This window comes from Apium graveolens, chromosome 1 (assembly GCF_009905375.1).
Source record: "Apium graveolens cultivar Ventura chromosome 1, ASM990537v1, whole genome shotgun sequence".
NCBI lineage: Eukaryota > Viridiplantae > Streptophyta > Magnoliopsida > Apiales > Apiaceae > Apium > Apium graveolens.
This window is the reverse complement of record NC_133647.1, coordinates 66,878,430-66,902,777: the sequence shown is the minus strand read 5'-3', so window position 1 is coordinate 66,902,777 and position 24,348 is coordinate 66,878,430. Positions and strand designations below refer to the sequence as shown.

Sequence of the window (24,348 nt, the reverse complement as noted above, 5' to 3'; positions counted from 1 at the left end):
TGGTGTGTTTTATATTCGCAACAAGGTTGCTGTCTTGATAAAGGAGTTTTTGATTACTTACCCAATACTCGGGAAGTAAAATTCTTGGGACAAGTTAATCCATTAACAGGCATCGCCTGGGAAATATCGGTGAGTTTTCCTTACCAATTAGATACGATTTCTTGGTGGAGTCGTATCAACAAGTTTCTACTTGGGGAAAGTGGAGACGAGCTTTACATTTCAGAGTCATGGATTTCATCTGAACTAGGAGTGGCGTAAGTGGTCGAGTAGCGCCGGCCCAGCCTTATTATATTGGCCCAAATGGCCTGGAAGTTCCGCTAAGGCGGTCCATTCCTTAGGAGTTCAGTGTTCGGTTGATAAGTAAATCCGACAGGTTCTCCTCTACATGTAGAAAATGGTGGGGTTGCACTACTACGACTGATCATCGTAAGTGGTCTTCCTGGCGCGACAACCTCCCGTAATGAGTTCATCATCCAATTGGATATTTCTGTAACACTACCCAGAGCACTTCGATAGAAAGGCTACGGTTGGGCGATTGTTGAGCAAAATGATGTTTGCATCAAATTAAGTATCTCGTAACTTCATTTTATTTTGATGATATTTTAAAGATTTAATCTATTCAAATCTGGTCTTGTAGTCTCATCTATGTGATGAACTTTTGAAACTAATTATAACTTGAACGGTGGTAGTTCAAGTAGTATTTGGAAAAGATATAAGTATATTGGAGTATCTTGTAACTTCACCTTTTAAACTTATATCTAGTTAATGGTTGTCTTATGAATGACAAAGACTTTCAGAAAAATGTTGAGACAAGGTTAGATATATGAGATCACCTTGCAACGATATTTTTATACAGTTATAAACTGGAACTCTGTGTATATTATGCATGGAAGAGGACTTCCAAGATATTGAAAGTATATATGTATATATACTGAATATTTTGCGACTTAATCGCATTAAGATATCAAACTTGGTTCATTTCTTTTGACCAAGACTTTCATGAGTACTATGAGAAGGCTCATATATTGTTAATCATTATACATAGTATTTTGGTGGGCTTGCTGCTCACCCTTGCTTTCTTCTTTCATCACACAACATCAGATAGACAAGATGAACATGACCAAGCTCCCAATTCGCGAGCGGATAGGAAACGTTCCGCAGTTTCCTATAGGCGTTGATATCGCTGTAGCTGAGGTAGGAACTACCAATAGGCTAGGCTTTCAACTTTTGATGTATCAGATTATGTATATTTATGAATTGTAATAATGGCAAAGAAATGTAAATTTATTCAGAAACTTGTTTAAGGTGTATTGGCATATAATTGTGGAATAAAACGACTTGTGATTATTTTAGGATATTCATCTCTGAGGCTATAACTTGTGGTGTGTGTGTTTAATGGTGGGGTCACAGTACAGAGTAGTTGATTATTTATTAAGATTGGGTGTTGTTAAGGGAAATGGAACTCGTGATAACCCGGATCCCCGACCCCGGATTTGGGGGTGTTACAGAAGTGGTATCAGAGCTAAGCGTTATAAACCTCAGAGATGATGTGACGTTAAGATAATAAGTTCACTAAGATAATAAGAACTCTTGCCAAGTTCATAGTCGGACTACCTAACGTAGTACTGACAGTTAAAACCCTTATGGGAACCCTTATAAATGTAGCGATAGAAGCGTAGTTCGTTATCGTATATGGTAGCGGGACTCCGAACCCTGAGGTTGAGGAGTAACAGCACGATGATGTTTTATTACTAATTGGAGATGGGATTGTGGATCCGATAGAGTGTCCTAACGCAGGACCGGATGATGTTGATATTGAGGATGTAGCGGTTGGGGATGTTGTCCTAGAAGGGATTGTTGTTGAGGACGATCCTGTGAAGGATCCTGACAAGAATGAATAAAGGACCACTGAGGAATTGATGACCATAGTTAGGGGATTTACCAGAGGTAGGATTGGCTGGTCACTACCGGAGGTTCGTTCAAGTTTGTAAAAATAGTAGCCCCTTTAACGCGGCTTACTCGTAAGACTGAGAAGTTTGAATGGACAGAGAAATACGAGAACAGCTTTCAAGAACTGAAGCAAAGATTGGTGATGGCCCCTATGTTGGTATTGCCGGATGGAAAAAGGAGATTTTGTGATTTGTATTGACGCTTCGCATAAGGAATTAGGATACTCCTTATACAGCACAGCCAGGTAATCGCGTACGCGTCAAGAAAATTTAGGGAATATAAAAATTCGATATCCCCACCCATGAGCTTGGGCTCATGGCAATAGTTTTGCCCTAAAGATTGGAGGCACTACTTGTATGGAGAGAAGTGCGAGAATTACCTAAGCCATAAATGCTCTAGTACATTTTCACGTAGAAAGAGCTCAACATATGCCAGAGGAGGCGGTTAGAGCTAATCAAGAATAATGATTGGGAGATTCTTTATCATTCGGGGAAAGCCAATGTGGTGGCTGATGCCCTTAGTAAAAAGGAGAGACTCAAGATGATAATGTCTTTGGGAGAGTTTATAAGAGATTTTGAGAAAATGGAAATAGAAGTGAAGGTAACCGGAGCCGGTACCGAAAAGCTGTTTGAGATCGTTATGCGGTCTAAATTATTGGAAAATTTATTATTGTGCCAAGAAAAAGTGATGAATGAAGGCAAAAAGCCAACAATTAGATAAAAGATTAATACCGAGAAAGATGATAAGGGAATAATGAGGTATTCCTACAAAATTTGGGTTCCAAATGTTCAAGAGCTTAAAGATGAGATCTTAGATGAAAGCTAGTTTGAGGAATAAGATTTAGAGCAAAACCTGAACGTGATAGGCAGGGAGGTCGCCATCAAGATAGAATGAACCCATAACATAATGAAGTGGAAAATGAGGATTTAAAATGTATAAGATAACCCCAAGTATGGGAGAAGGATGAAACATTTCATACTAAGGAAACAGAAAGTCGAGTAAGGAAAGGAGACCCGAGACGGCACTCCTATACGGCAATTCATGGACCTGTCTAAAAAGAACTTAGACTATTATCCCCAACCACAACCTTGAGGAGACAGTACGGTGAGAAATTCTTTCAGGACCTATAAGTCGCTAAGCTCTCAGAGTTCCAAGGAACAGGTTGACCCAGTCGAGGCAAGAGCATGGCTAAAAGAAATATAGGAATCATTGGAGATTCTAAATGATTGACGAATCACAAAAGACTATTTTTGTCACTTACCCTCCTAAGAGAGAGACCACTCGCTGGTGAAAGGCCAAAGAAGGCACGGAGCAAGAGATTATAATAAACTGATTTAAGTTCAGTCAATTGTTTTCGAGAAAGTAAATCCCCAGGTTATGGAGGTAGTGTAAAAGATTTAGAGCCAGAACAAAAGCGGACGAGTATGATGAATTATGAATCTAAGTGGTAAAAGTTGTCAAGATTCGTTCTAGGGACACGAATCCAGAATGACGAGATGTTTGAAATCAATGCTTATGTTGTGTTGGTTCATGAAATAATGATAAGAGAAAGGAAAATAAAAAGTAACTGAAATGGAAAGGAATATATAGGCAATAGAGTTTGAGGAATGATAAGGGAGTTGGGTATGAGGAAACCCTAAAGACTCGTAGCAATAGAAATAGAAAAGTATGTAATCGTCAGGATGAGGGTGATTCACCATGAGTTAAAGTTGATGATTGAAGGAATAAGAGATACATATATTTTATCCCCTGTAAGTTTGGAGGATTCGAGGAAACCTTGAAATAGTTCGAAGGATAAATAATGAGATGCGGAAAGATTGAGGAGACAAGGAAGTAAGAAATTAGGAAAATTGGATGAAGGAAGTGACCTTCAAGAATGTGAAGTGTAAGACCGGTGGCTTGATACCCAGAAAGGGAGACGCCAGGTATGAAAGATATCCCAACATTGAGGTGACTGTTGAGATAAACAACAAAAGTAAATAAGGAATTATTAAGAAGAGGTTCACGTTGAGCACGACCAATATCTTCCAGAACATCCTTGTTATCGTTACCAAATTAGGCAAGAAAAGCGGATAACCGTTGTTATCTTTTGGAGGCCATACTGATTGAACTCATTTTGAATATAGATGTTATTGTGAAATTAGGCATATACTATCGAGGTGGGAATGATTGAATGAGACACCCTTATCAGGGATATATGACTTGATTTATCCATGGAAGGATGCATGTACCTTTTTAAAGGTGGAATTAAGGATAGAACATCGGTAACTTAAAACGAATCCTAGGGGAATGCATAAAGGTTGGCATTTCACCCTTAATAGGGACAGTATGAGTTTTGACAGTATGATTTGGAAATGGTTAAGGTAACAACAACCTTTAAGGATCAGTGGAGAAATTTTTCAGAAGTATATAGATAATGATTCTGGTATTAGTAAATGGTATTTTGATATGCCCTGTATCTAGGGAATACAGGAGGAACGATTCAAGGATAACCCTAGAGGTTTTACAAGGAGAAAGGTAATATTCAAAATTATCAAGAATAGAAATTATGATAAAGGAAATGTGACGTAATTATAATGATGCCAAGTGGGGCACGTGTTAAACCACGAGAAAGTATGGATCGAACCAGTAAAGGTTGAAATTGTTCAGGGCAATTAGGACCTAAGACAAAAGATGTTCTAAGTACGATCGAGAGTCAGTCGCGACAGTGATTAACCTCTAAAGACTGAGGCAATAACTTATGGAAAAATGGTAATTTTTTTTTTACTCATCAGATTTTAAGGAAAACATCTTCACATAAGCTGTGATTGAAATAAGGTAGAAAATTTATTTGGAGGTGGTTAAAATGACATTGACTGTAAGGAAATTTTACTATCAGGAAAGGCCAAAGAGGTGGCCGACACTTTAAAGGTAAGAGGATAATTATAGGCGCTTGTGCCAAAGGAATACAGTGATGATGGTTAAAGCTATGAAGGTTGTATTATGGTTTGGAAGATTGACATTCCTTCTGATGACTGTGCAATACCCAACCGTAATAGTAGTTGGTAAAGGTTTAATTCATGTAATCGCCATGAGCGGGCTATCTATCTCAGAAGATACTATCTTGAGATAAGCCAGGACCATGTTTCAAAAAGGACTAGACGAACCCTTGAGTTAAGTCTTCTATTTAAGGCATACGATTAAGAATGGTATTAACCTGCTATCGTTGCTTTGACTGAAACTCTTCTGCAATTTTATCTACTTCATGTCATGAAAGTTGTTAGGGTGAAATCACGCACTAATATTCACGCAAGTATACGCGTTCGCAAGTAATATAGAATACTTTCTAGTTCGTTCCCTCAGAGACTCAGACTAAGTTATTGTCTAATTTAACTCACTCACCAATGTATGATTACTTCTCAATGTTAAGATAGTAACACTTAAAATTGTTGATTAAATATTAACTATAATTAACTACTTAATTAACCACTTAACTAACACTGCAATTTATCAATAATAAAACACTCATGAGATCACAACTTCATTATTACTTCCTTCTATAGCCATAGTTATTACCTTTAGCATGTGACAGTGATGATATTAATCGAATAACACAAAACTGATAAAAGCCAACTTTCATTGTACTAATACCATTCTACCAAACATCCACAATTAAGATAGAAATTGAATAGTCATCAATTATGTTGAGTTCCTATATGTCTACAGAAATTGACAACACAACGATTTAAGCACAAGCTATTCCTTTTGATTACATAGGGCAAATAAAACTGTTAGAGTTACCCACTAATCATGCACAACGTACATGAACCTATGCTAGCATGGCAAGTTCTAAATCTCAAGATCCACTGTCGCTTCACAAGAGATTAACACCCTATCTTATATGTTCGCGACGCACATTAGATGAATACGCACAACCAATACTAGATATCATGCAATCATCACACACTAAAGTATTAAACAATTAACTAAAGAATTCCATAATAAATCCGTTACAACCCCATGATCACGATTAGTCCATAATAGAACTTATCACCATCATGGGTTCATATGAAATCATGATAAACGAACACAAGAAAATAACAACTAAACTAATTATATTAAAATAGAGTACGTCACAAGAGTAAATAAGTCAAAGCAAGAAAACTAGCATCCAACGTTACAACGAAACAAGAATCACAAGAATATATGCTTCCTCTTCGTTGCTGTGTGCTAAATCGGTCTTCTTCCTTATCTCCTTCGCTTCTTGCGAAACACAATCTAAAACATAATCCCCTCTTAATACTCTGTGAAAAACGTCTCAAATCTACTTATATAATAGTCCCATAAAACTCAGATTACATAGAAGTTGGAAGCCAAACAGAAGTAGAAGTCTAAAACAATATATTATTTTCCCCGACCCTGCGCGGCCGCTCAGCATTTCTGCGTGGGCGCGCAAGGCTGCTGCGCGGCCGCTCAGCATTGCTGCGCGGGCGCGCAGGACCCTACTGGAAAATTTCCAGGTTTGCTCCGTTTCTTCGCCGTAATCGGCCCGTTCTTTTCCTCTCGCAATGGTGAACACATGCCAAGGCTTATTCTTGATGATTCCTCCTCCGAAATGCAACTAATACCCTGAAATGCATAAACACTAGAAAAACGCATCAAATACACAAAATACTTGATTTCAAGACACCAACTTAAGCCATTTTAAGACGTTCGAAGTAGTATAAAATGCCACTTATCACATCCCCAAACTTAAATCGATGCTTGTCCTCAAGCGTCACAGACTCAAAAACAAATAAAAATATGCATGAATGCAATCTATATGAAAATGCAACGATCCCCCTTACTACAATTAACCAACCAAATTGTCACGTCTCAACGAATGCAGTTAGACACTAAAGATCAAGAAACTCATGCAAATGGACATACCGCCAGAAACGTGGTGTGTGCAAATGCTTAACAGATATGCTTCGGAACTAGACCAATTACTATGACTAGACTTTCCTCAAGGCAATCCTACGATTATACAAAGAATAAAAATTCTAGGCACAAAGTGATATACAACACTACAAGAACTTTAGAGCTTACTACGGAATCGTGCTTTTTATTTACAACGCAAATGCTTATTTGACCGTGCAGTGAGTGAGGTCCACAAAAGACTTATACAATGGTATCCATGTAACGAGCGTTAGGTTAGCGGATCCCAGACTCTAAAAGCCTTAGGTCACTAGGCACAAAGTCCCCTAAGAACTTAATAACTCGAATACCAAAGAGCCCACTCTTGATCAATTACGCAATTTTTTTTTTTTAACTCTGAGCAAGTGCGTTTCGCTCCATCTTGCTCAACCCTAGACTACTCGCATAACATGCGAGCCGGCTACTAGCCATTTGACGCCTAGCCACAACTAGCAACAAATTCCATTTTTACTCCATTTTTTTCTTTTTCATGCCTTTACCACTAAGAACCTATTATCAAATTCTAAACATAATAAATAGATTATCCTCGAAAATAATCAGATCATAACAACAATCTAGTCCTTCAGCATTCTCTAAGACTTAGTGACAATACAGGTGCTTCTAGCATGCATATCAACCTACACAACTTAATATCACTTTAATGCTATCACTACACTCACATCAATATCACAATTCAGTCGATAAATCATTGCAAAAGGGATCATGGTATATGCATGAGCTATATGATATGACAACAAATAAAGCTATATAAAAAAAAACTATATGGAAAAAATTATGCAACTATATAAACTAACTATCATGAATATGCAACTATATGACACACACAAAATATTCCTTAACTACCACCCCCAAACTTAAAATCTTCACTGTCCCCAGTGAAGGTAGTAGAAAGGAACACAGGGTATACCTACTCGGAGTCATCATCATCATCACCCTCAGTGGGTGGAGTATCAGGCGGCGGGTATGCAGAGTCCTCACCAAAAACTGGCCACTGGATATCAGCTCCAAGGCCTCGAAAAGCAGTCCCTAACGCAAGGGTGAGCTCCTGAGCAAACCTGCTCTGCGTCTCATACATGGCATCCATCCGCCGTGAAAGCCTCCTATACTGGGCATCACCCATCCCAGCACCCTCCTGAGCTCTCGAAGAACTAGCCTCACCATACCCTGGCCTGGCCATAGTAGCACCTCGTGCTGGACGCCCTCCTGGAAGATGATAACCCAGCCCATGCTCCTCAGGCTCACCACCGGTCCACTCCTGCATCCCATTCAGAGTGCCAGAATCTATAGGAGCTGCTGGGAACTGCAACTGCTCATGAGCCGGCCAGTTCACTCCTACTGCACGGCATAGCTTTGTAACCGTGGATGCATAAGGGATGTTCATATGCTTTGCTCCCCTCAAAAACTTCAGAATTCCTTGGTAGATAAACTCACCAAGGTCCACATAGTATTCCTCATTCAGAATTCCCCACAACAACTGTGCTCTCTCAACTGTGACCTCGTGTGCATGTGAAGAAGGCAAAATATTAGCACATATAAATGCGTTCCATGCACGGGCATACCTGTTCATGGCGATCGCCGGAAAGTGATGATACTCATTATTGGCTGGACTGCGGTTCCAAACTGTGCCCGGTCGACAGAGAGTCGCACAAATCAAATCCAAGTGAAAATCCTCAGCAGTCTTTTCATTCCAGTTCTCCTCCTTGGGCTTTCTCTCTCATTGTCCAATCACTCGGCAAATCGCCGCAGGATGATAATCAACCGTCAGCCCCCGAACTACAGAAAACCCATTCTTTTCAGCCTTCGCGTTCGCGTAGAACTCGCGAACAACACTCATCAGTACTGCTTCGGGTGACTCACAAAAAGCTATCCACCCCTTCTCTGCAATCATGGGCAACAACTCACCATCCCTCCCTGATGGTAAAAACCCCCTCTTCTTCAGAATCGGCTTCCCCAACAGCCTAGTGTACTCCTCCTCCGCGGCTCTGTCAGTTAACCGAGGCCTCGCAGCAGTCCCCCTTGATGAATCAACAGTAGGAACTGTGCTGCTGTTGTCAATAGTGCGTGCTCTCTTGGGTGCCATTGATTTGTGAATAAAAGTGTGTAAGAACTGATTTTTGATGTTTATGAGAGGGTTTAAGTGTAGGAAGTTGTGGGAGATATGTAGGATAGGTATATGTATATATAGGGTGTGGAGTAGGTTAAATTAGATTAGGAGTGGGGTTGAGGGATAAAATCATGGGGTAATGGGAAAAGAATTTGTGGGTTTATGGGCTGTAATGGGTTTTTGTGTTTTTGTTTTTTTTTTTGTTTTTTTTTTTTCTGAACTGTAAAAAAAATTTCTGGAACTCGACCCCTGCGCGGCCACTCAGCATTTCTGCGCGGGCGCGCAGCAAGCTGCGCGGGCGCGCAGAGGGTCTCTGGAAAAAAAAATTTTCAGCCCCTGTTTTCTGATTTTTTTGGGTTTTTGGATAGGTTATTAACTTCTAAGGGTTCCTGTAACAACAATTCATGGGTTGCCTCCCACGCAGCGCTTCTTTTTCGTCATTAGCTTGACGTTCCGTTCCTTTCTCACGTAGTCAACAAAATGGCACTAACCACCTCTCGGTTTACCATGTCCCCATAGTAGTGCTTCAACCGCTGACCGTTAACCTTGAATGCTTGGTCCGAATCATTCTCAAAAATTTCCACCGCTCCATGTGGAAACACAGTTTTGACAATAAAAGGTCAAGACCACCTTGATTTTAACTTCCCAGGAAAAAGTCGGAGCCGAGAGTTGAATAACAGAACTTGTTGCCCTGGCACAAACAACTTAGGATGTAGCTTCCTATCGTGCCACCTTTTCACCTTTTCCTTATACATTTTGTTATTCTCGTACGCTTGAAGTCGGAATTCATCAAGTTCATTAAGCTGAAGCATTCTTTTCTTACCAGCTGCATCTAAATCCAGGTTCAATTTCTTCAATGCCCAGTAGGCCTTATGCTCAAGCTCCGCCGGTAGATGACATCCCTTACCGTATACCAACTGAAACGGTGACATCCCAAGTGGAGTTTTGTATGCTGTTCTGTAAGCCCAAACAGCTTCATCGAGCTTTAAAGACCAATCCTTCCTTGATGGACAAACAACCTTCTCTAGAATGCGCTTTATCTCTGTGTTAGACACTTCCGCTTGACCATTTGTTTGCGGATGATAGGCAGTAGCTACTCGATGATTCACATTATAACGCTGCATCATAGAAGTGAACTTACGGTTGCAAAAATGCGATACTTCATCACTTATGATTACCCGAGGTGTTCCAAACCTTGTGAAATTTGCTTATGAAGAAAATTTAGCACTGCCTTTGCATCATTTGTTGGTAAAGCTTTAACTTCGACCCATTTTGAGACATAATCGACTGCCAGCAAAATGTACTGATTATTGCAAGACGAGATAAAAGGCCCCATGAAATCGATTTCCCATACATCAAAGACCTCGACTTCAAGCATCACATTTAATGGCATCTCATCCTTCCTTGACAAATTTCCCACTCTTTGGCAACGATCACACCTTAAAACAAACTGATGAGCATCCTTGAACAAGGTGGGCCAGAAAAAACCTGCTTGCAGAATACGAGCTGCCGTTTTCTCACCTCCATAGTGTCCACCATAAACTGTGGAATGGCAGTCTCGTAATATCCCCTCCGTCTCACAGAACGGGATACATCTCCTGATGATCTGGTCAGCTCCCTGTCTAAACAAATATGATTCATCCCACATATACCACTTAACCTCATGCAGAAACTTCTTCTTTTGCGCTGATGTCAAATTGGGAGGCATTATATTGCTGACAAGATAGTTTACAATATCTGCAAACCATGGTTCTTCCTCCTGAATTGCAAACAACTGCTCATCCGGAAAAGATTCATTGATTAACGTCCTATCTTGTGAAGTAGAATCGGGATTCTCCAACCTAGAGAGATGGTCAACTACTTGATTCTCGATACCTTTTCTATTTTTGATCTCTAACTCAAATTCCTGAAGTAAAAGCACCCAACGAATGAGTCTCGGCTTCGAATCCTTCTTAGAAACCAGATAGCGAATAGCTGCATGATCAGTGAATACTGTCACTTTCGTACCAAGCAGATAAGATCGAAATTTCTCAAAGCCAAAGACTATAGCCAAAAGCTCCTTCTCAGTAGTGGTGTAGTTCAATTGGGCCCCATTTAAAGTCTTACTCGCATAGTAGACCACATGGAAGAGATTTTTCTTGCGCTGTCCCAGAACTGCACCTACCGCATAGTCACTCGCATCACACATCATCTCAAACGGTTCTGTCCAATCTGGTGCTGTAATAACTGGCGCCGTGATCAAACTCTCCTTGAGAGTCTCGAATGCTGCCAAACATTCATCATCAAATTTGAAAGGCACATCTTTCTCAAGTAATTGCATAACGGCTTAGATATCTTTGAAAAGTCCTTGATGAATCGCCGATAAAAACCCGCATGACCGAGAAAACTACGGATTCCTTTCACTGAATTAGGTGGGGGAAGATTTTCAATGACTCCCACCTTGGCCTTGTCCACCTCCAGACCTTTGCTAGAGACCTTATGCCCAAGGATAATGCCTTCACGCACCATAAAATGACATTTCTCCCAATTAAGCACCAAATTAGTTTCCACGCATCTTTTGAGTACGGCGCGCAGATTATTCAAGCATTCATCATATGAGTGTCCAAAGACGGAGAAGTCATCCATGAACACTTCGACGTTATTTCCAATCATGTCAGAGAATATAGCCATCATACATCTCTGAAAGGTGGCCGGGGCGCCACATAACCCAAACGAAACTCTACGAAAAGCAAATGTGCCAAATGGACAAGTGAAGGTAGTCTTTTCCTGATCCTCTGGTGCAATACAAATCTGATTATACCCGGAATACCCATCCAGAAGACAAAAATACTCATGTCCCGCCAATCTGTCAAGCATTTGATCAATGAATGGGAGAGGGAAGTGATCCTTTCTTGTGGCTTTGTTCAATTTTCTATAATCCATGCATACTCTCCATCCTGTAACTGTTCGAGTAGGGATGAGCTCATTCTTTTCATTTGCGACCACAGTGATACCTCCCTTCTTAGGAACACATTGTACAGGGCTCACCCACGAGCTGTCAGAAATAGGATAAATGATGCCTGCATCTAGCCATTTCATAATTTCTTTCTTCACCACCTCCTTCATGATTGGGTTCAGTCGTCGCTGCTGTTCCACAGTTGGCTTACTACCTTCCTCTAACAGAATTTTATGCATACAATATGAGGGACTTATCCCCTTGATGTCTGCTATAGTCCATCCTATAGACGATTTGAATTCTCTCAAAATCCTTAAGAGCTTGTCTTCCTCACTACCTGAAAGGTCAGCTGAAATAATAACAGGTAACGTAGATGAATCACCTAAAAAGGCATACCTCAAGTGTTCAGGTAATGGTTTGAGCTCTAAGGTAGGCGCTTCCTCTATTGATGGTTTGAGCTTCCCTTCAGCGTTCTTGAGGTCAGAAGTACCAAGAGATTCAAATGGTATATCTAGCTTTCGCTTCCAGGGAGAAGCGTTCAGATATTGTAATTGCTCGTTGCTATCTTCATCATCACTGTCAAATTCCCCCACTAAGGCCTTTTCCAATGCATCAGACATTAGCATGTGATCGAGTTCCGAAGTAACCGCAGAATCAATCACATCCACTTTTAAGCACTCCTCATCTTCTGTAGGGAATTTCATTGCCTTGAATACGTTGAAGGTCACATCCTGATCTTGAACCCGCATAGTAAGTTCTCCTTTTTGCACATCTATCAAGGTACGGCCAGTTGCCAGGAAAGGCCTCCCCAAGATTATGGGAATCTTTTTATCTTCCTCAAAATCCAGAATAACAAAATCAGCAGGAAAGAAGAGCTTATCCACCTTGACGAGCACATCCTCAACTATGCCCCTTGGGTAAGTAATGGAACTGTCCGCCAATTGTAGCGACATGTATGTGGGTTTTGGATCAGGTAGGTCCAGCTTTTTAAAGATCGACAACGGCATCAGATTAATGCTTGCTCCCAAATCACAAAGGCACTTGTCAAAAGTTAGATTACCAATGGTGCAAGGAATGGTGCAGCTTCCTGGATCTTTCAGTTTTGGTGGTAACTTTTGTTGCAGAACCGCGCTGCATTCTTCCGTGAGAGCAACGGTTTCAAGGTCATCTAGTTTCACCTTCCTTGAAAGAATAGTCTTCATAAACTTCGCATAACTAGGCATTTGTTCCAGAGCCTCAGCGAAAGGTATATTGATGTGAAGTTTCTTGAACACCTCCAGAAACTTCCCGAACTGTCTATCCAGCTTTTGTTGCTGCAATCTCTTAGGAAAAGGTGGTGGAGGATAGAGCTGTTTCTCCCCTGTATTAGCCTCAGGCAGAGTGTGTTCAACAGTAGTCTTCCTTGGTTCCGCCGCTTTCTCCCTTTGCTTAGATTCTTCATCTCGAACTTCAGCTTCGACTTCTTTTACCTTTTCAGCATCAGCTACTTTTCCAGACCTTAAGGTAATAGCCTTGACTTGCTCTTTAGCTTCCTTCCTGCCTGGTACTTCCGTGTCACTGGGAAGAGTGCCAGGTTGACGATTGAGCACTGCATTGGCTAATTGACCGATTTGATTTTCCAAGGTCTTGATAGAAACCGCCTGACTCTTGCACAACAGCTTAAGTTCCTCAAAATCAGCACTAGTAGGTGCAGCTGCACTTCCCTGTTGAGGATATGATTGTCTTGTAGCATACTGCTGTGGTTGCTGGAATCCAGGTGGGTTAAACTGTTTACTCACTCCTTGCTGATATGGTGGCTGAATAGCATTCTGATTATTTCCCCAGCTGAAATTTGGATGATTTCTGTTGTTAGGATGATAGGTCGCTGGCACAGGCTGCTGTTGTTGCTGATAATTATTCACATACTGAACAGATTCATTGACAAGAGAACACTGATCCGTAGCATGAGAACCTGCACAAAGCTCACAAACCATAGCTATTTGATTAACTCCATACGTAGCCAAAGAATCAACCTTCATTGATAGCGCTTGGAGCTGGGCTGCAATAGCGGTGGCTGCATCAACTTCCAGAATACCTGCTACCTTGCCTGATGTCATCCTTTGAGTTGGGTTTTGATGCTCATTTGCAGCCATCGTCTTAATAAGATTGTACGCCTCAGTATAGCTTTTAGCCCATAAGGCGCCTCCAGCTGCTGTATCGAGCATGGGCCGAGATTGAGCCCCCAAACCATTATAAAAACCAGTGATTACCATCCAATCCGGCATTCCATGATGTGGACATTTTCTCAACATTTCCTTGTAGCATTCCCAAGCCTCGCACATAGATTCTGTAGGTTGCTGCGCAAACTGAGTGAGAGCACTCCTCATAGCAGCAGTCTTTGCCATTGGATAAAACTTCACCAGAAACTTTTGCGCAAGATCTTGCCACGTAGTGATTGACCCAGCTGGTTCAGAATATAACCAGTCTTTAGCCTTATCCCTCAGTGAGAATGGGAAAAGCCTCAACTTGATAGCCTCATCAGTCACGCCATTATACTTAAAAGTGCTGCAGATCTCTACAAAATTCCTTATGTGCATGTTGGGGTCTTCAGTTGCCGCTCCTCCAAAAGAAACAGAATTTTGCACCATCTGAATAGTGCCCGACTTGATTTTAAAGGTGTTAGCTTGAATAGCCGGATGAAGGATGCTTGACTGAATGTCATCAATTTTAGGCCGAGAAAAATCCATAAGAGCTGGATCAGCTGGAACAATATGATCTCCCATGTTTACTGGTTCTTTCTGCTCAGTTCCTGAATCCGAATCCTCAAAATCTAACTTCTCCGGTGTATCAAGAACTTCGTCTTTCTCCTCAGCTGTATCTAAGGTCCTCTTGCGAGCACGAGAACGAGTTTGCATAAACGCACTAAAGTACCTGAAACACAACCGAAAAGAGTAATTAACTACTACGTCCTAATCACTGAGTCCTAATGACCAATGATGGTAAGTACATAAACTAAAAAAATATGCCGAGTCCCCGGCAGCGGCGCCAAAAACTTGTTAGGGCGAAATCACGCACTAATATTCATGCAAGTATACGCGTTCGCAAGTAATATAGAATACTTTCTAGTTCGTTCCCTCAGAGACTCAGACTAAGTTATTGTCTAATTTAACTCACTCACCAATGTATGATTACTTCTCAATGTTAAGATAGTAACACTTAAAATTGTTGATTAAATATTAACTATAATTAACTACTTAATTAACCACTTAACTAACACTGCAATTTATCAATAATAAAACACTCATGAGATCACAACTTCATTATTACTTCCTTCTATAGCCATAGTTATTACCTTTAGCATGTGACAGTGATGATATTAATCGAATAACACAAAACTGATAAAAGCCAACTTTCATTGTACTAATACCATTCTACCAAACATCCACAATTAAGATAGAAATTGAATAGTCATCAATTATGTTGAGTTCCTATATGTCTACAGAAATTGACAACACAACAATTTAAGCACAAGCTATTCCTTTTGATTACATAGGGCAAATAAAACTGTTAGAGTTACCCACTAATCATGCACAACGTACATGAACCTATGCTAGCATGGCAAGTTCTAAATCTCAAGATCCACTGTCGCTTCACAAGAGATTAACACCCTATCTTATATGTTCGCGACGCACATAAGATAAATACGCACAACCAATACTAGATATCATGCAATCATCACACACTAAAGTATTAAACAATTAACTAAAGAATTCCATAATAAATCCGTTGCAACCCCATGATCACGATTAGCCCATAATAGAACTTATCGCCATCATGGGTTCATATGAAATCATGATAAACGAACACAAGAAAATAACAACTAAACTAATTATATTAAAACAGAGTACGTCACAAGAGTAAATGAGTCAAAGCAAGAAAACTAGCATCCAACGTTACAACGAAACAAGAATCACAAGAATATATGCTTCCTCTTCGTTGCTGTGTGCTAAATCGGTCTTCTTCCTTATCTCCTTCGCTTCTTGCGAAACACAATCTAAAACATAATCCCCTCTTAATACTCTGTGAAAAACGTCTCAAATCTACTTATATAATAGTCCCATAAAACTCAGATTACATAGAAGTTGGAAGCCAAACAGAAGTAGAAGTCTAAAACAATATATTATTTTCCCCGACCCTGCCCGGCCGCTCAGCATTTCTGCGCGGGCGCGCAAGGCTGCTGCGCGGCCGCTCAGCATTGCTGCGCGGGCGCGCAGGACCCTACTGGAAAATTTCCAGGTTTGCTCCGTTTCTTCGCCGTAATCGGCCCGTTCTTTTCCTCTCGTAATGGTGAACACATGCCAAGGCTTATTCTTGATGATTCCTCCTCCGAAATGCAACTAATACCCTGAAATGCATAAACACTAGAAAAATGCATCAAATACACAAAATACTTGATTTCAAGACACCAACTTAAGCCATTTTAAGACGTTCTAAGTGGTATAAAATGCCATTTATCAAAAGTACGCCAGGATCTGGAGTGTTCTCCATGAATCATGAATGGTGATTATGTTAACTCCTTAGAATGATTCTATACGACATGTATGGACTCCGTATGGTTGGATATTAAGATTTCATGGAAAGTGAATGACGACAGTAGGTCAGTGGTGGACCATAGTAATGCAGCAATGATTCTGCGAGTAATGAGCTGATTACAACCGTGAGAGTTGTATTGGAATGGATGTTCATCTCTGAGACTATAACGTGTGGTGTGTGTGTTTATTGTGGGGTCATAGTACAGAGTAGTTGATTAATTATTAAGATTGGGTGTTGTTAAGGGAAATGGAACTCGTGATAACCCGGATCCCCGACCCCTGATTTGGGGGTGTTACAGAAGTGGTATACTAATCGGGTCATATTGACGTATAAGTTATCTTTGATAGAAAAACTAGGTCGATTATTTACCTATCGAATATTTATTCCTTCTTATCAATAGAGAGTCGTATTAATATACGAGGAAGGTTGCGGTGCAAGCATAGAATTCTAGTAACGATGATGTCTAGAATGAGATCCCAGATTCGATTTTCGATATCGAGGGAGTTTCAAAGGTGATTGTGTATAAGCTCAAGGAAGAGCCTGGGTCCATAGAATGATGGACGAAATAGCAAAAATATTTAGGTATGTGAGATATGATAATATAATACTTGATGTTGATATAAATACACATATGTTTTGTTCTCCTATGACAAACCTCTATAGTTCAGAGGTAGGTTCCAAGCCAGATATTTTGTGGCAGTATATATTATTCATGTATACAATTCTCTTCAATTCGTTCTTTTCTCTTCTTTTCATTTCATATAAACTGAGAAGAACAACCCTTCCAGAAGGGGAGGTATTGCCGAATGACTATCTATCTGTGTGATAGAAGCCGAGTAGGATACCATCTATTGTTTAATTCCTTGTCAAGTACTAAAGGCTGGCCACCTTCTGTACCAACTATGCCATGTAACAAGTGTTCATGATCATAGTGATCTCTCAATAAATTCTTTTACTTCTATATGAAGGACCAAGCTTTCGAAGATGGAGGCAGCTAGAGAGGGAGCGGTACCAAGTATGGTGGTATTCCGATTCTAACGCGTTCGTGATACTAAGGTTGACGCGATTATTAAAAGGTTATAGAACGCTAACGAGCAAAAGTATAACCAGTATAATATTAGGAACGAAAGGTAGTAGCGATTACGAACTGGAAAGAATGGGTATTGAGAAGCAAAAGCTCTAATGCTAAAAGCTATAATGAGAGTCTGTGCAATAGACTTGAAAGAAATTGGAATGATCACTTAACACGGATTGAGTTTTCTTACGACAATAGATCATATGTCATTATTGAGATATCGCCTTATGAGATCCTTGAGGGAAGACAATGTCGATCTCCCTTATGTTAGGATGAAGTTGTAGAGCGCAAGATGCTCGGACCAGCAGTGGTCCAAAGGACCAAGGACATGATAGATCTAATCAGAGGACGGCTGGTAGTAGCCCAAGATGGACATGATAAGTATGTTGATTTGACACCAAAGGATAAAGAGTATGAAATAGGGGACCTAGTAATGTTATAGGTATCCCTTGGAAAGGATTGATGAGGTTCGGAAAGAAAGGAAAGCTAAGTCTACAATTTGTTGGACCCTTGGATATATTAAGACGTTTGGGAAGTTAGCATATGAGCTAGCCCTACCCCCGAACAGGTAGCAAGTCATAACATGTTTCACGTATCAATGTTAAGGAAGTGTAATTCGGATGCCAGATAAATAGGGGCATATGAGCGCATAGGCATGCGACCAGACATAACCTATAGGGAGCAACCAGAAAGGGTTATAGATCGAAAAGGAACAAGTGCTTAGGAGAAGGGTTATCAAACTATTCAGAGTTTGATGGAAGGACCACAATGTGGGAAAATTTACTCGAGAGTTAGAAAGTGCAATGCTAAGAGAGTATCCCTATTCATTTTCTATCTGATTCCGGGACGGAATCCTTTTAAGGAGGGGAGACTGTAATAACCCCAATTTTTGGAAATTTTTTGAAACCCTTATGAATAGTGTTTTTGCTGAATGAGAAAACTTTTCATGCCACACTAGGTAGGGGTTCTTTTATGGATATTCTGAGATTTTATTGGCACTCTATATGGTATGTAAGTGTATGTAAAGATCGTCAGAATCCAATTCCGAACACTTTGATTTTTCCCGGAAATCCACTAGATACGGAAAAATTGAGTATAAGGTAACATGATAAAAAGGATTTAAATTAAAGGATTATAAGAGAGGATCATAAAAGGAATACAATATATTGAGAAAGGTTAAGGGAACCTAAGTAATAAGATCCCGGGTATGATCCCTCAAACGATAAACGAAAACGAAAGTTAAGCGAACCGTATAACAGATTAGCGGTCATTAGGCAAACAATTAGAAGCTAATCAAAGAGATTAGAAGGGATGATGACATAGCAATGTGACATAAGCATGACATAAGGGGAAGGAGATGTGGTTGATTTAAAACCACACAAAGTCAAGGCTAGAAAGGTAATTAACCAAAAAAACAAAACAAAAAGCAACCAACCAAGCCAAAACATTTCATTTTCATCAAAAAACACAAAACCCCCATTTTCTTCATGAAGCTCTCGGCCCCTTTTCTTAAAAAATGAAGATCCAAGCTCCACCACTTACTATTTAGCAAGGTATTTATCTAAGCTTCCCCATGGATAGTTACATACTTCCTATAAGTTTAAGCTTCTAATTCCAAGTCAATCTTTTTCTATAAATCATGGAAGAAGATGGTGAATAGTACTTTCTTGAAATTAATTTTTGTGTTCTTGATTTCTTTGAAAGAACAAGCTTGTAGGAGGTTAGATTAAGGCTTCCATGGGCATTTCAAGGATCTTTCATGGATTAAAAGCTCCAAGGAAGGTATAAACTCCAAACCCTAGCTTTGGTTTTGAGTAATTAGGAATGAATATGATTGATATAGTATATGTGAAGCATGAGGCTTGTTTGTTTAAAGTTTGGTTGAGTTTGTAGAGATTAGTTGGTTTTGTGGTGTTTTTGGAGTTGTAAATCTTGTTAATTAGTTAATGAACTTAAGTATAGCTTTTAGTTCATGTTTGAGGGTAGTATAAAGTTGATAATATTGAGTTCTTGGGGCTGTTGGAGTGTGTTTTGGATGGATGTTGGTTGTATGATTGATTTGGGGTTGATTGGTGGTTGTTTTGGAATGGTTTAAATTTGGGAAATCGCGTAAACATAGCCGCCATAATGCTTGATTTACCGTAGAGTGTTTTTGTTCTTAACATCAGAACCCTTGAACTCACTGCTAGGTTTTGACCATTTCCATGTTTAGATAGTTCATGTTACGACTTCTTTTTGATATGTGGTTCGTTTGATTCCGATGAACGGTTTAGGAGAAACGGCCGTTTTAAGTAACGACGTTTCGCGAACGAACCCTGACCCCTCGCCTTACTTTGAAACATAGGTTAAAGACCTTAAAGGGCTAATTGAAGTATGAAACATTTATGTAAGGTGTAATAGGCAGTTGGTAAGACACTTGCAAAAGAATCGCCTTAAAACTCGTAATGGTTAATTTATTAAAAATGGTGGAGCCGAGGGTACTCGAGTGACTTAAGAGAATCAGTAAGCGCAAAACGAGCGTTAGAGTCTGAGTTGGTTAGAGTATAGATTTACAAGTGACTGTGGTTTAATTCCAACTTACTTGTTGCTTATAGGTTACCAGACTCGTCCCGAGCCATTCGTAACCTCCACTCGCTCAGGCAAGTTTTCTACCCGTTATATTGTTGTTGTGATGTATACATATGTATATGCATTATCTTGTGATAAATGCGTGATTATTATTAGCAAAGTCTTGCGATATATTGGAGCATGCGTTATGATATTTATATGCATGCCTGTTTTGTAATCTTGATATGTATCTGTTGATTCCATTGCTTATAAGTTGCATAATACCTATGCTAGAGATAAGCAGTAGTTGTGTATACCCTTAGTATAGGGGACCCAAAGGTGAACATATTTCTAAACCGGGAGTCGATGTTCCCGAGTATAATATATATATTTTTATATATATATGGTTATAGTTTTCAAAACTATTAATCGAATAAGGTTTATTCGATAACTTTAACTTTATTTTTTTAATTGAATATTATTTCGAATATTCATTCGAGGGCTTATGACTCACTTTATTTTATTATTTGAATATTACTTGAATATTCATCCGAGGACTTATGACTCCTTTATTTTATTTAATGAATATTATTTACAATATTCATTCGAGGTATTATGACTCCGCTTATTACTGAATAATATTCTTTATTTTATTAAAGAATAATGTTCGATAATCAAACTTACTTTTGATATTCAAATAAAGATATTACTTTCATATAAGTATATCTTTGATTATTTACTATTCATTTCAAGTATAAGTTTTCCAACTTCTACCTCAATTATTTTTTATGGGAATATTATTTAAATAATAATATTCAGATATTTCTTTTATTTTGAGACTGATTTACTTTATTAAATCAGCATTACTCCAAACATTCTTAAAAATGTTTTGTGAGTCTTCAAAATGATTTTTAAAAGTTAGAGCGGATCCCAAAACTCATTTTTTTATTTAAGATCCTCCTTTCGAAGGGGATTTAAATACTCGCTCAAAACCTGAGGGATCCGGCTATGTGGTGTGTTTTATATTCGCAACAAGGTTGCTGTCTTGATAAAAGAGTTTTTGATTACTTACCCAATACTCGGGAAGTAAAATTCTTGGGACAAGTTAATCCATTAACAGGCATCGCCTGGGAAATATCGGTGAGTTTTCCTTTCCAATTAGATACGACTTCTTGGTGGAGCCGTATCAACAAGTTTCTACTTGGGGAATGTGGAGACGAGCTTTACGTTTCAGAGTCATGGATTTCATCTGAACTAGGAGTGGCGTAAGTGGTCGAGTAGCGCCGGCCCAGCCTTATTACATTGGCCTAAATGGCCTGGAAGTTCCGCTAAGGCGGTCCATTCCTTAGGAGTTCAGTGTTCGGTTGACAAGTAAATCCGACAGGTTCTCCTCTACATGTAGAAAATGGTGGGGTTGCACTACTACGACTGATCATCGTAAGTGGTCTTCCTGGCGCGGCAAACTCCCGTAATGAGTTCATCATCCAATTGGATATTTCTGCAACACTACCCAGAGCACTTCGATAGAAAGGCTACGGTTGGGCGATTGTTGAGTGTTGGCAGGGTCAAGTTTTCAAAATGATGTTTGCATCAAATGAAGTATCTCGTAACTTCATTTTATTTTGATGATATTTTAAAGATTTAATCTATTCAAATCTGGTCTTGTAGTCTCATCTATGTGATGAACTTTTGAAACTAATTATAACTTGAACGGTGGTAGTTCAAGTAGTATTTGGAAAAGATATAAGTATATTGGAGTATCTTGTAACTTCACCTTTTAAACTTATATCTAGTTAATGGTTGTCTTATGAATGACAAAGACTTTCAGAAAAATGTTGAGACAAGGTTAGATATATGAGATCACATTGCAACGATATTTTTATACAGTTATAAACTGGAACTCTGTGTATATTATGCATGAAAGAGGACTTCCAAGATTTTGGAAAGTATATATGTATATATACTGAATACTTTGCGACTTAATCGCATTAAGATATCAAACTTGGTTCATTTCTTTTGACCAAGACTTTCATGAGTACTATGAGAAGGCTCATATATTGTTATTCATTATACATAGTATTTTGGTGGGCTTGCTGCTCACCCTTGCTTTCTTCTTTCATCACACAACATCAGATAGACAAGATGAACAGGACCAAGCTCCCAATTCACGAGCGGATAGGAAACGTTCCGCAGTTTCCTATAGGCGTTGATGTCGCTGTAGCTGAGGTAGGAACTACCAATAGGCTAGGCTTTCAACTTTTGATGTATCAGATTATGTATATTTATGAATTGTAATAATGGCAAAGAAATGTAAATTTATTCAGAAACTTGTTTAAGGTGTATTGGCATATAATTGTGGAATAAAACGACTTGTGATTATTTTTGGATATTCATCTCTGAGGCTATAACTTGTGGTGTGTGTGTTTAATGGTGGGGTCACAGTACAGAGTAGTTGATTATTTATTAAGATTGGGTGTTGTTAAGGGAAATGGAACTCGTGACAACCCGGATCCCCGACCCCGGATTTTGGGGTGTTACAATAACTAACTCTTTTTCTAAGAAATCATTTCTTTTCTTAAAAGCAAGATTTTCAGAAGTTAATCTTTCAAATGTTAAAGTTTGATCTCTATAACTAACAAACATGGTTTTAAGATATCTTCTCAACTCATTAATATGATCAGTATGAAAAGCATAAGTAGTCTGAGGTACCTTTGTTTCAGCAGCTTCAGAACTGCTCTCAGCACTTTCTTTATCAGCATTTGCCATCAATGCATAGTTCTCCTCACTTTCAGAGTCTGAGGTGTCTGTCCAGCTTTTCTGCTTTGTGACAAGAGCCTTGCCTTTGTCACCCTTTACCTTCTTGCAATCAGGAGATATGTGGCCTTTCTCACCACAGTTATAGCATTTGACATTGGTATAATCTCCTCTATCAGACTTTCCTCCTCTGCCTTCAGATCTTCTGAAATTCTTCTTATCAGAAATTATACCTTTCCTGGAAAACTTCTTTCCCTTCCTGAACTTCATGTATGCAATCTTTGTGATCCCTTTCACCATGAGAGCATACAGCTTCATCATCTCCTCATCAGCATCAGTCTCAGGCAAGCTTTCAGAATCTGAGTCATCATCACTTTCAGAACTTGATGACTCAGTATCATACTTTGTGAAAAGAGCTTTACCCTTGTCTTTCCTTGAGGTAGCTGCCTTGGGGGATTCTTCTTCAGCCTTAAGAGCAACTGTTCTTGACTTTCCTCCTTTTCTCTTGCTTCTTTGTTCCATCTCAAGTTCATGAGTCTTGAGCATTCCATAAATTTCATCAAGAGTTGTTTCATCAAGATTGTAATTATCTCTTATTGTTGTTTCCTTCAAATCCCAACATTCAGGAAGAGCTAACAGGAATTTAAGGTTTGAATCTTCAAGATCATACTTCTTATTAACCAGTGATAGATCATTCAAGAGTTTGACAAATCTATCATATAAATCAGTCAATGATTCATTAGCCTTTGAATCAAAGTGTTCATACTCTTGAGTGAGTATTGTCTTCCTGTTCTTTTAATCATATCAGTTCCCTGACACCTTGTTTCCAGAGCATCCCATATCTCTTTAGCAGTCTTGCAGTTAATTACCTTGTTTGACATTACATTATCAATGGCACTATGCAGTAAGTGTCGTACCTTAGCATCCTTAGCAATTGATGCAATATCTTCAATAGTATAATCACTCTTTTCCTTTGGTATGGTTTTTGCTGCTTCACCTGCAACTGCAACAGCGAGCTTGGTTGGTTTGTGAGGCCCTTCCTTGATTCTATCAAGATATTCTGGATCTGTAGCTTCCAGAAACATGGTCATCCTCACCTTCCATATGGCATATTCAGATGGTCTCAGTATGGGAACTCTGATGGTTTCATACCGACTTTGAATTTGTGTCTTTGAAGATTCTTCAGTTTTGGTAGGCTTAGTTGGAGTTTCTGTGTCAGACATGATTGTGTTTGGATCTTTAACTGTATGTGTGTTAACAGATAGGCTCTGATACCACTTGTTAGGTCACACACACTGTAGAGGGGGTGAATACAGTGTAAATTACAATCAAATCAAACTTTAATATCTCAAGTAACAGAAAACAAACTTTATTGAACCAATAAACTCTGTTACAGTATGGAACTGTTATCTCTCAGTGATGAACAAATATCACGAGAGCTGTTAGGGTTACAAT

General features: G+C 39.3%; 1 non-coding gene across 1 annotated transcript; it reads left to right on the top strand.

The window, feature by feature from the left end:
- The first annotated feature begins 14,207 nt into the window (after positions 1-14,207).
- LOC141680070 (small nucleolar RNA R71) lies at positions 14,208-14,314 on the top strand. The gene has a single exon (XR_012558245.1). It is a non-coding gene; the product is annotated as a small nucleolar RNA R71 (small nucleolar RNA).
- The last annotated feature ends 10,034 nt before the right edge of the window (positions 14,315-24,348 follow it).